Genomic DNA, 13,883 nt, shown 5'->3' on the forward strand with positions numbered 1-13,883 from the left:
AATTTTGAACATTATAATCTTTTAAGCTTAAGGCTAGAAGTATTAACAATATCATCATTTCCAATCCAGAGATACATGTTCCAATGCAGTTCCCATTTTCCATAAATCGTATTGGTAAGAGGAATGTTGTAAATGTGGATACATTGCCACTATTTTTCCTCCATGTCACGATATAGTGTTATTAGCATGAGCAGTTATAAATCCATTGCCATCCTTACTCTTAACTTGATTCTTTTTTAAAAAAAATTAAATTTGTTATTAATTTCAGTAAAAAGTTACAGAGGCTTTGGATTTCCATTCATTCATTGTTGCACATTTGTCCCCTCCCAAGGCTCCCCCCAAGAACACTACCCTCTTGGAAAAGTAAAATTCTTTCATTGTTTTACAAACCCTCCCCCAGGTCCATTCCACCATGTAGCCATCGCTCTAGACTCCTGTCATGACAGAAATACCTAATCACATATCTCTTTTAAACCGTTTTCTCCCTCCTCTGTTTCAGTGCAGTATACATTATTGAACCCATCTTACTCTGTCTCTCCCCAACCCCAAGATCATTCCCGTTCTACAACAGTAGCACCATGCAATATTTGTCCTTTTGTGACTGGGAATTTTTGTCTTCTTGCTGTTGCGCTTCAATCTACATTGAAGACTACAGTCCTTGACCTTTTGCAGCAAGTGCTCCAGTTCTTCAGTTTAAGCAAGCAAGGTTGTGTGATTTCCATTTTGTTGGTTGTTAGTGAGTCTTCCTCCAATCTTGATGCCACACTCTTTCTCATAAAGCCCTGCTTCCCAAAAGATCTGTCCTGCATACAGATTGAAAATGTATGAGGACAGGATGCATCCCTGACATACTCCTTTCTTGATTTTGAACCATGCTCTGTTCTGAGGACTGATTCTTGGTCCAATTATAGGTTTTATATAAGCATAATCAAGTGTTCTGGGATCCCCATTCTTCTCAATGTTAGCCACAATTTGTTGTGATCCACACAGTCAAATGTCTTTGATAGTCAATGAAACACAGATAGACTTTGCTTTCTGCCTAGAGCCATCTGACATTGGCAATAATGTCCTTAGTACCATGGCGTCTTCTAATCCAGCTTGTATTTCTGGTAGTTCTCTGTCAATGTACTGTTTAAGTATATTCTGGATAATCCTCAGCAAGATTTTGAGAGTGTGTGATGTTAGTGATATTGTTTGATAATTTCCACACTTTGTCGGGTCACTTTTTTTTTGGAATGGGAATAAATATGGATCTCTTCCAATCAGTTGGCCAAGTAGTTGTCCTCCAGATTTCTTGGCACAACTTTGTGAGCACATGCAGGGCAGCATCTGTTTGCTGAAGCACATCAATTGGTATGCCATCAATTCCTAGGGCTTTATTTTTTGCCAAGTCCTTCAGAGCAGCCTGTACTTCTTCCTTAATCATCATTGCCTCTTGGTCATATGTTGTTTCTTGAAATTTTTCTGTGTCAGCCAATTTTTTCTAGTACCATGACTCTGTATACTTCTTCCTTCTTCTTTTAATGTTTCCTGAACCATTCAAAATTCAGCCCATAGAATCCTTAAACATTACACACTCTGTCTTTATGAGATTGAGTTAAGCCACTTATTGTAATGCTCTCTAGTCTCATTACAGAGGTTTTTGAACAAAAGCCTGGATTTCTTGACTTCTGGTGCCTACAGTGTTGACTGTGGATTCAAGCAAGATTACATTGTTGACAATTTAAATTTTTTCTCCATCTATCATGATGACAGATAAATCGATGCCTTTGACATAAAAAGGGGGGAGGGGAAGCTGTCCATAGAAATTCCATATGACTCAGCTATTCCACTGCTTGGAAAATACCCCAAGAAAATGAGAACTGAAATACTAACAGAGACTTGTACACCAATGCTCATAGCAGCGTTATTCACCATTGACAAAACCTGGAAACAGCCTTAATGTCCAGCCACAGTTGAAAAAATTATGAAATCATGGTACAATCACAAGATGGAATACTACACAACATGCAGGAGAAGTAATTTTGAAAAATCATTTACTAACTTGGGAGGGACAGGAGAGCATTATGCTAAGTGAATGAACTCAGTCTCATAAGGACAAGTACTATAGAAAACCATTGTTGTAGAAATATATTACAAGGAAGCCATGTAGGAGAACCCAAGGGGAGGTTAGGAGCAGAGGATGGGCAGGGGGTAACCATAGGGTCACACAATTTGATGGGTAAAGGGAAGGAATGGGTAAATGAAATGGGAAAGATCAGGTGTGGAAAACAATTTATAAAAACTTTGTAAATAAAGTAGTATAAAATAAAAATTTTATTTTTTTTAAAAAAAGAATTGATGCCTTTGAGTTGTGGTGCTGGAAAGAGTTTTGAGCATACCATGGACTGCCAAGAGAACACACAGGTATGTCCTGGAAAGGATGAAACCAAACTGCTCCTCAGAGGCAAGGATTTTGAGACTTCATCTCACATACTTTGGTTATATAGCCAGGAAGGGCCAGTCTTTGGAGAGGGATATACTTAGAAAGGTTGAGAGATAACACAGAAGAGGAAGGTACTGGATGAGATGGGTTAACATGATAACTCGAGGAATGAGGGTAGGTTTGTCAGAGACAGTGAGATTGGTGCAGGATAGGGCAGGGTTCAGAACTATTGTGCGTAGGATCACTATGAGTTGCAAGTGACTGGAAGGCAGCTAACAACATCATGATGGTACCCATTGGCACAGTGGTGAGGACTTTTGTCTTCATGATGTTAATTAAGATGTAAAACATGTGGAAGGCTACTGTTGTCGTTGTGTACCATTGAGTTAGAACTGACTCATAGCTAAACTCTCTGAGGGCTTTTAGAGGCAGTTATCACATGGGAGGAGACTGTCCATCATTCTCCCACACAGCAACTGGTAGATTTGAACCACGTGCCTTTAGGGACCACAGCACAGTTTCTTACCACTAGCCACCAGTGCTCCCTTGTGGAAGGCTGTAGCCTTTTTTTTTTTTAATTAGGAGGATACCAACTGCTTGCTTTCTTTCTTTTTGCTTATAAAGCTAGTCCTGCTTGTCAAATAAGTGTAACAATTATATATAGATCTCACGAGTAAATACGATGTTAGTGACTTCAGGCTGCATACCACAATGCTAAGGAAGTAGTAGGAAAGAAGTAGAGCATAATGCTGGCTTCTGCTCCTCAGTAATAACATAGAAAAGAAACACAAGTTAAATGACTTAATTAATGCTAAGAATCCCCGCAGAGAATATGCAAGGAAACCTGAAGTCCATAGGGGTTAGACTAGATAAAATAACAACAAAATTCTGTTACTGACAGGCACCCTACTGTTCCCAATGTTCTCTGTGCTCTTACCCCATTGAAGTCTATCAAAGGAACAGGGACAGCAGTCAAGATTTTTCTTTGGGGTCAACTGAGATAAGAGGGAACAAAGTCTTAGAAGCCCAGGTAAGCTGGCTGGTGAGGCATCTATGTGCAGCAATGTCACATGTAGAAGTTGATGACATACTCAGCATTAGTCCTCTGCACAGAAATGGCAGAAGGTTCAAAAGGGTGGAAAGTGGAACACATCATGCTGCGTGAAATGCCTCAGTCACAAAAGGACAAATACTACATAGCACCACTGTTATAAAGCAGGTCTGCCATGGGAGTTGGGAGGAGAATAGGATAAGAGTGGACAGATAATAACCATTGCACTGGAACAGAAGAAAGAACTGTCTAAAGTGAATATATGACAACCCAGAAAATGAGATATATCTTTTGTAAAGAGGATGGGGGTGGGAGTGTAGGGGGGTGTATGTGGGGGGGGTGAGTTTGGTAATTGTGAAACAATGAATGAATATTAAAAAAAGTTAACTGGGAGAGAGAGGAGGGGCGGAGGGAGTAAAATGTACAACAATGAATGCATGAAAATCTAACTTCTCTGTAAATGTTAAAATCACAATCAAAATAAAATTTTATTTTTTAAAAAAAGGAGTAGAAAGTGAAGGTTATAAGGCATTGCACAGTGTGGTTGCTGGGGTGGCCCAGCAAGCTGGCCTGCGTCTCAAACTTGACCAGATGGAAGTCCGGGGCATAGAATCTGATGGGGTGATCTTCACAGATCTTGGGCCACTCCTTGACTGACACCTACTTGCCATCATATTCAAAGAGAGGCAAATCATGGTAAGGGCTCTCACTGTACGTCTGGGCACTGATGGAGAGTTTCTCCAGGAACCGGCAGAAGGCTTCTGTGTGCCCAATCATGCTTAGCATTGAAAATAGTGTCTTTGAATCAGTGTTGGATTTGTCTTAAAAAATTGTTGTTGGAATCTGAGCAGGGAAACTGCATGTACTTCACAGTGCAAGCTAGCATTATGGAAAAGATTACAGAAGTTCTCAAAGAGCTCCAAAAACTCTTCTGATGTATGTATTCTTAAATACAACACAGTCACCTCTGTTGTTACCTTGTCGTACACCACAAAGAAATACGCCTGTGAAGGATCTGTGATTCACAGTAATCTGATGACATCCTTGCTAGTGCACTTGATAAACAGGCAATTGTCATCTAAATACTGCATTTTCCACATGTACAGTGGCCACAGCTGGTCAGAATACTAGAAGAAGTGCCTCTAGGCCACCACACTACCATCCTGCTAATGCCCTACACCACAAATACACTAGCAGCTGGTGTTTGAGGGAGTTGATAAAAGCATCTCTGATGGGAATATGTGGAAATTTTGTCTTCTGCAGCAAAGGTTTCAAGTCCTCTTCACCTTGGCAAGCAGGGTTGTGTCATCTTCATAACTCAGGTTGTTGATAAGTCTTCCTTCAATTCTGATCTCACATTCTTTTTCACAAAGTCCAGCTTATCAAATGATTTGTTAACTGCACATATTGAAAAGGTATAGAGAAAGGACCCAGCCACGATGCATACCTTGACTTTTTGTTTGTTCATTTTTATTATGGTTTTTAAAAATTGGTAATTTTATTTATTATGTTAATTTACAAAATTTGAATACATTGTTTTCAACCAATTCTTTCTATTTCCCTCACACCTCCATTAAATTGTACAACCCCATGATTAAGCAATCCTTCCTCCCACCCCTGCACATCCTCATCCCTCTGCTTCCACCCCCAACCCCCATGGATCATCATCCTTTTTTTACAATAATGGTTTTATACAATATTTGTCCTTGTGGGACTGCGTTAGTTCATTCAGTATCATGCTCTGCAGTCCCTCCCAAGCTAGGTAATAATTTATAAAATCATTGCTTCTGTGAGCCATGTAATATTCCATTGTATGAAAGTACCATAATTTCTCAATCCATTCGATTGTGGTTGGACATCTGGATTGTTCCCATGTTCTTACGAGGGTGAATAAAGCTGCTATGAATATTGGTGCACAAGTCTCCATTTGTGCCTCAGTTCTTATTTTCTTATTCCAAGCAGTGGAATAGCTGCGTCATATGGAATTTCTATGTTCACCTTTTTAAGGAAGCACCAAACTGTCTTCCAGAGTGGTTGTACCATTTTACAATCTTACCAACAACATATAAGAGTTCCTATCTTACCACATCTCCAACATTTCTTACTTGCTATCCTATTGTGGTTTTGCTTCTCTCTTATTGCCAGTAATTTGGAGCATTTCTTCATGTGTCTCTTGTCCATTTAAATATCGTCCTCTGTGAAAATTCTTTCCATTTCTTTTGCCCATTTTGTAATTGGGTTATCAGTCTTTTTTCTTGTGAAGGCCCAGGAGTTTTCTGTAAACATTCATTATAAGATTAATTTTTTTTCTTTTATAAAAGATTTCTCCATCTGACTTTCTTTTCAAATACACTTTCTTTTTAAAACCAATACAGTTTCTGAGGAGATGACAAATATCAGTATTATGAAATGTAATTATTTAAAAAAACCTATATCTAGTCTGGGGTAGATAAATTTATTTTTGGTAACATACATTAAGTGGCACTAATTACACAGTAACTATAAGGTAACTAACATGAAACCACAGAACTGTAACCCAGCCAGAGCTGCATGGATTTGGGCCTCTCTGGATGAGCACATTGTCAAAAATCTGAATGTCAATTTATGCCTGGATGTCAAGCTATGCCAATGAAACCCATTTTGGGTTAAAGTTCTGAAGTGATGACTCACCAGAGTATCTTGCAGCTGACAAATAATAGGCAGGGCATGTTAGTTAGTTACAGCCTAATTCACAAAAGTTACCAACTTTTTCAGTGCAGTTTCTTTTCCCTTTTTTTTTTTGTTTGTTTGAATTGTTTTAAAATTTGTTATTAATTTCAATGAAAATTTACAGAGACTTTGGATTTCCATTCATTCATTGTTGCACTTTTCTCCCCTCCCAACCCTCCCCCCAGTATACTACCCTCTTGTAAAAGTAAAACAAAAATTCTTTCATTGTTTTACAAACCCTCCCCCAGGTCCACTGCCCCATGTAGCCTTTGCTCTAGACACCTGTTATGACAAAAATACCTAATCGCATATCCCTTTTAAACAGTTTTCTCCCTCATCTGTTTCAATGCAGTACACATTATTGAACCCATCTTTCTCAGTCTCCCCCTCCCCCCAACCTTGATGTCAGTCCTGTTTTACAACAGTGGCACCATGCAGTATTTGTCCTTTTGTGACTGAGATATTTCATCCAGCATAATGTCCTCCAGGCTCAACCATTTTGAATAATATTTCATGAGTTTCAATGTTGCATAGTATTCCATTGTGTGAATATACCACAGCTTCTCTATCCATTCTTTTGTTGATGGGCACTTACATTGTTTCCAACTCCTTGCTATTGTGAACTAAGCTGCAGTAAACATGGGTGTGCATATATCTGCTTGGATGTCAGTTATGGAGGGTATATTCCCAGTCATGAAATTGCTGGATCAAAAGGTATCTCTATTTGCAACTTTTTGAGAAAGCGCCATAAAGCATTCCATTGGTTGCATCATTTTACACTCCCACCAACAGTGAATAAGGGTTCCAGTTTCTCCACAACCTCGCCAGCATTTGTTGCTTGGTGTTCTGTTGAATTTTGCTATTCTGACTGGGGTAAGATGGTATCTCATAGTTTTTTTAAAATTTGCATCTCTCTTAGAGGTAGGAATTTTGAACATTTCTTCATGTGTTTGTTGGCCATCTGAATGTCTTCTTTGGTGATTTGTCTTTTCACATCCTGTGCCCATTTTTCTATTGGATTATTTACCTTTATCTTGTTGTGGTGGAACTTCTCAGGTAAAAGGCACTCTGGTGGCGACTACAAGCCCGGCCTCTCTGCACCGAGGACTCTGCCCCATGAGTCACAAGCTCCAAGGTGCTGGCTGGTCGCTGGGGAGGCAGCGGTGGACTAAAGAGACAGACGAAGGAGGAGGGCTGGCAGCAGGCAGGGAGCTCGAGTGAGCAAGGCCAGGGAGGCCGGGAAGTGATGTGGGCATCCGGATTGCCCAGCAGGCTCCAGCCGGCCCCAGTGGTGTCTTTATAATACTTGTCTGAGATGATATTATCAAATGCTTGTTCCCATTCGGTTGGTTTTCTTTTCACCCTGTTGGGGAAAGGTTTTGATGCATGCAGGGGTTTCATTTTTAGAAGGTCCCTTTCATCAATTTTGTCCTCATCAGATTGTGCATTTCTGGCTGTATTTGGCAAGTCTCTTCATATCGTAGACTAGGGTTTCTAATTTTTATCCCAGTTTGTCTCTCTCTCTCTTCTTTGTTTTTAACAGTGAGAGACTGATGGAATTCTGCTTTATTTTGCCCTCTCTGAAACTTCCATTTTTACCATGGCCTCATCTATCAAGAAGAGGAAGAAAAAGGCCTGCCTTATGCCACAAAACTCTAGTATTCGTGTACTTGTTAGAGATGGCAGGAATATTGGTTTCTGCAGTTTTTGGCTCTGAGTGATTACATTTTCGTTACCAGTATAATGAGGAACCACTGGTAAACTGTAGGAAGTGTCTTCTGGCTTAATCAGTGTACCATTTCATAAAGTGCTTCTGGAATTAAAATCTGTAAAGCTGTCAAAAGTGTCCACACTTTTGCAACACAAAGGGTAAAAGAATTCCGGTGAGTATTCCACTTAAGTCTTTCCCAGCGGAGTCCCATTATTGGCACTGCTGCTTTAATCTCCAAGGCGCTGGCTCTCCTCCCAGGAGAAGCCTCTGGGCCGATCTTCAGGCAGGGGATTATAATTGGGATCTTCATCTGGGGGTATCAAAAATAGCCTTCAAAATGGATGGTGTTTTCAGAATTCGTATTCCACCAGGCTGATTGGAAATTTATCTTTCAAGAAAAAAAAATATATGTGCGCAACTGCAGTACCCAACAGGTGCACAATAATCGAGTTCCCTAATAGGAAGGGAAAGCCCATGAGCACCCGGGGCAGAAATGGGGCCTGGAAGCTGAGAAGGCCGAAGAAGCTCATGTGGACGTAGGGATTTCTTCAGCTCCACACGTAGACAAGCATTATTGTAAAGACCTGGCCCAAGAAAATTAAGCTCACAAACAAGCCAAAAAGAGTCATTAAGAATCCACCAAAAAGGAACAGAAATACAAAGTCTGCTGTCCGACCTCGGAAAGAGCCTTCTTCTAGCATTTGACAGTAACGGTATAGAAAAATCATGTTAAATAAAAAGCTGAATCCAACTGCCCCCCCCCCAAAAAAAAAGTGATTAATCTCCATACTTGAAAATGTTTAAAGGTGAATTCCGGACTGAAGTACAACTGAAAAAGTGTGATCAATTCCAACTGCACAGCGGCGGTCGTGAGGACTCAGGTGGTGGTGTAAGCCCGGCTGACCGGAGGGATTTGGTGATAGTCCAGCCTGAGGTTCTGATACGCCATCTTTCCCACCGCCGCCTGCCTCCCCCCTCCCCAGTTTGTCTCTTATGAACTTTATGGATTTGGGCTTTACTTCTTAGGTCTCTGATTCACATTGATTTGATTTTTGTATATGGTGTGAGATGTAGATCCTGTTCGAGCTTTCTGCAGGTGAAAGTCCAGTTTTAGCAGCACCATTTGTTGAAGAGGTTATTATTTCCCCTTTTGAGCGCTTTGATTTCCTTGTCGATTATCAGTTGACCATAGATAGCTGGATCTATTGCTGGGTTCTCAATTCTGTTCCATTGGTCTGTGTGCCTTTCATTTTAGTATCATTCTGTTTTGGTTACTACTGTTGTGTAGTAGGTTTTGATGTCAGGGAGTGCTATGCCTTTAACCTCTTTTTTTTCTTTTTCTTTCTCAGAAGTGTTTTACTTATCCGGGGTCTCTTCCCTCTCCAAATAAATTTGACAATTTCCCTTTCAATCTCCTTGAAAAATGAATTTGGTATTTGGATTGGAATTGTGTTGAACATGTAGATTGCTTTTGGTAGGACTGTCATTTTCACGATATTGAGTCTTCCTGTCCATGAACAGGGCACATATCTCCATTTCTTTAAATCTCTTATTGTGTATTGTAGAAATGCCCTTGTAGTTTCCTTTGTCTAGGGTTTTTGTATCTCTAGTTAGGTTCACACCCAAGTATCTAAATTTGTGGTTGGCTATAATAAATGGTATTGCTTTCTTGATGTCCTTCTCTGAGTTCTCTTTGTTACTGTAGAGGAATCCTACTGATTTTGGATATTGATCTTATATCCTGCCACTCTACTAAATTTGTCTACTAACTCTAACAGTTTTTTTGTTGAGCTTTTGGGGTTTTTTGTGTACACTGTCATCAGCACAAAGTGACAGTTTAACCATTTCTTTGCCAGTCTGGATGACATTTATTTTCTGCTCTTGTCATATTGCCCTGGCAGGCACTTCCAGTACAATATGAATTTGTGTCTATGTTCATGAGAGACATTGGTCTATAGTATTCCTTTTTGATATCTTTGCCTGGTTTTGGTATCAGGGTTATGCTTGCTTTATAGAATGGTTCTAAAAGTGTTCCTTCTTTTTCAGTTTTTTAAAATAATTTAAAGAGAATTGTTTCTACATTATCTTTGAATGTTTGGTAGAATTCAGCTGAGAAGCCATCAGGTCCAGGACTTTTCTAATAGGGAAGTTTTTATGACCTTTTCAACTTATTTTTTGTGATGGATCTGTTCAAATGTTCTGTATCTGTCCTTGTCAATCTGGGTAGGGGATGCTTTCAAGGAATTTGTCCACTTCTGCTAGGTTTTTAATTTATCAGAGCATAGCTTTTCATAGTATTCCAATATTATCAATTTAATTTCCTCTGGTTTTGTTTTGATGTCACCTCTATAATTTCTTAGTAAAATTCTCAGTGTTTTCTTTTTTGTTAAGTTTGCCAGTGTTTTATCAATTCTATTGACCCTTTTGAAAAACTAGCTCCTGCTCTAATTGATGGTTTCAATTGTTTTTGTTTTCTATGTCATTGATTTCAGCTCTTGTCCTTAAAATTGCTTTTCTTCTAGAGGTTGTAGGATTAGATTGTTATTTTTCTATTTGCTGAAGGTGTTGAGTTAGATCATTGATTCTTCTTTCTTCCCTTTCTATGTGTATGCCTATGGCTATGAACTGCTGTCTGAGGACTGCCTTAACTGTGTCCAAGAGGTTTTGGTAAGTTGTATTTTCATTATCATTTGTTTCAAGAAACTTTATTATTTCATTCTTTATTTCTTTTATAACCCAATCATGTTTTACTGAGAGTTATTTAGTTTCCACATTGGTGGCTTTGCAAACTTTACTCTCCTGTGGTTAATATCTAGTTTTATGGCACTGTAGTCTGAGAAGGTATTTTGTATTATTTCAATGTTTTTAACTTACGGAGGCTTGCTTTGCCTCCTAATATATGATTGATTCTGGAGAATGTACCATGTGCACTTGAAAAGAAAAGGAATTCCGTTTTAGTTGGGTGCAGTAGCCTCAATACATCCACAAGGTCAAGCTGGTTGATTGTATAATTTCGATCTTCTGCATCTTTGTTGAGTTTCTTTTGAGTTAACCTACCCTTTGGTGATAGTGGTATGCTGAAACCTCTTACCACTATTGTGGGACTGTCTATTTCTCTCTTCAAGTTCTGGTAACCATTATTTTATGTGTTTTGCAGGTCTATCATTTGATGAATAAATGTTGACCAAGGTTATGTCTTATTGAGCTATTGTGTCTTTAATCAGTCTTTAATGCTCTTGGTGGTTTTCATTCTGAAATTTATTTTATCAGAGATTAGTATTGTCACTTCTGCTTTTTTGGGGTAGCCATTTGTTTGGTATTTTTTTCCCAGCCTTTGATTTTGAGTCTGCATTTCTTTTCTTTTTTTAGGTGTGTCTCTTGTGGGCAACATATTGATGGTTTTCAGGTTTTTTATTAAAAAAATCCATTATGCTACTCTTTTTTTCTTAATTGGTGCATTTAGTCCATTCACATTAAGTGTACTTATTGTCAGGCCAGGTTTTATTTTTGCCATTTTATTGTTTTGGTACCCCCCCCCCTTACTCTTTCTGGTTACTATGGTCCATGCACTTTCCTTTAGTGTATCCATGTGCACGACTTCACTTAAAATTTATTGTAGTTTTGGTCTTGTTTTTGCAAATTCCTTAAGGTTCTTCCTTTCTGCAAAGAATCTAATTTCTTCTTTATATTTGATGGAGAGCTTTCCTGGGTGTAGGATCCTTGGCTGGAAATTGTTATCTTTCAACTTTCTGTATATGGCATTTCTTTACCCTTTAGCTTGTATGGTTTCTGCTGAAAGAATCAGAACTTAACCTAATTGTTTCCCCTTTGTAGGTAACTCATTGTTTTTCTCATGCTGCTTTTAGAATTCTATCATTATCTTTTTAATTTAGAGAATTTAACTATGATATGTTTTGATGCTTTTCTTTTTGAGTGTAGTCTATTTGATGTTCTCTGTGCTTCTTAACTATGTATTTCCCATTCTTCAAAATACCTGGGAAATTTTCTTCTAATACTTCTTCCACAGTCTTCTCAGTGATTTCCCTGTCACACCCCTGTTTTGGATTTCTAAACATATGTATGTTATTTCATTTAATGTCATCTCACATAATTTTAATGTTTTCTTTATTTTCTTTATGTCTCATCTCTGATTTTTTTTTCCTAGTATGTTTCTAGTGAGGCTCTTGTCTTCCAGCTCACTGAACCTTTCTGTTTCATCTCTCCATTTCTACTTTTTTGTCCTACTAGTGTGTTGGACACCTTGCCATTTTGGTCTTAATATTTTGGATTACATATGCATGCTTTTCTATTATTTCCAGTACTGTGTTGGCTGAACTCTCTGTCTTGTGATGATTTTTTTAAGTTCTTGTATCTCTTTTTCTTTTCTATCAATTCTTTCTTTCATCTTTTGCATTTTCCTCCATAGTTGTTTTAGTTGCTTCTCAACCATATATTTCTTCTGGTCTGCTGTCTCTGCATATTTGTTTTCTTATTGACTTCCCTTGCTTTTCCCCACATTCATATCTTTTTCTATAGCTGATCATATAAATCTACATAAACATAGTTTTTCTGGTTATCTCTATCTGGGGTATTAATTGAGTCTGCTTTTTTAGAAGGGTTATTTTTGTGTTTTTCATGATGGCTGATATACATTGCTGCTTTCTTGACATTATATGAGTCTTTTCTTAGTAGATATTGGGCTGTTGTAACTATAAAATTACCCAGTGAACAACAATGTTTTGTGAAGGACCTATATATTTCTGCTCCCTTCTTGGCCTGAGGACTTCAGGGTCGACAGCATGACAGACATCTCCCCCTCCTCCCCCCACAAAGTACCTTAATTATAAAACAAGCAGCCTGTTGTTCTTTTCTGGAAAGGGCTCCTCACCTGCCTCAATGTGTCCCAGTCCTCCCTGCTGCTTGAGCTTAAGGGGACCCCCTGGTCAAGCTAAATAGCAGATTCTCCCCTCCCCACCCCAAATAGCTGTATAATCAACTGGAACAGATCCGCAGTGGCTGCTGTTGAAGTCACATGGTGGCTGCTCCCCCTTTCTAATTTTAAACATGTGGCATTCCTTTGCTTTCTTCAGAGAAAATTTCTTGATCTAAATATAGATTTTGCATGAGCACAACTAGGTGTCCTAGGATTGCAATTCTTCTCAATGTTAGCCATAAGTTGTTATGATGCACATAGTTAAATACCTTTGCATAATCAATAAAACACAGACAGAAACCTTTTTGGTATTCTCTACTTTCTGACACCATCAATGATATCCCTAGTACCATGTTGTTGTTGTTAGATGCCATCGAGTCAAGTACGACTCATAGCGACTGTATGAATAAAAGATCTGAACCCTGTTCTATCTGCACCATTCTCATGCTTCCTGTCACACAAGAGTCCATTGCAGCAGTCAATGTGTCAGTCCACCTGGTTGAAGGTCTTCCTCTCCTTCACCAACCCTTCCCCTTCTCAGCATCATGTCCTTCTCTAAAGAATAGCTCCTCCTAGAAACATGCCCAAAGTATGTGAGGCAAAGCTTCATCATTCTGGCCTTCAAAGAGCACTCCAGCTGCACCCTCTCCAAGACATAACTATTTCTTTTCTTTGCCATCCATGGGATGTTCATTGCTCTTCTTCACAGCTCAAAGGCATTAATCCAGCTTGAATTTCTGGCAGTTCTTTGTCAGCAAGATTTCACTTGGACTGTGATATCAGTTCAATATTTACACATTCTGTTAGATTACCTCTTTTAGGAAATGAGAACAAATAGGGATCTCTTCCTGTGAGTTAGCCAGGTAGCCGTCTTCAAAATTTAATGGAATAGAATGGTGAGCATATCCAGAGCTGCATGTGTTTGTTGAAAAATGCAATTTTTATTTCATCAATTTCTGGGACCTTATTTTTTCCCCAATTCTTTTAGTACAGATAGAATTTATTCCTTTATCACCATTTATTTGATCATATGCAACTTCCTGAATAGTTCTGC

General features: G+C 38.8%; 2 pseudogenes; both read right to left on the reverse strand.

Moving 5' to 3' along the window:
* Positions 1 to 3,476: 3,476 nt before the first annotated feature.
* LOC102848908 lies at positions 3,477 to 8,107 on the reverse strand (annotated as a pseudogene).
* A 16-nt stretch (positions 8,108 to 8,123) lies between these two features.
* On the reverse strand, positions 8,124 to 8,845 carry LOC102849313 (annotated as a pseudogene).
* Between the last annotated feature and the right edge of the window lie 5,038 nt (positions 8,846 to 13,883).

This window comes from Elephantulus edwardii, unplaced genomic scaffold, assembly GCF_000299155.1.
Source record: "Elephantulus edwardii isolate Elephantulus edwardi_28Jun2011 unplaced genomic scaffold, EleEdw1.0 scaffold00037, whole genome shotgun sequence".
In the NCBI taxonomy this organism is placed as follows: domain Eukaryota; kingdom Metazoa; phylum Chordata; class Mammalia; order Macroscelidea; family Macroscelididae; genus Elephantulus; species Elephantulus edwardii.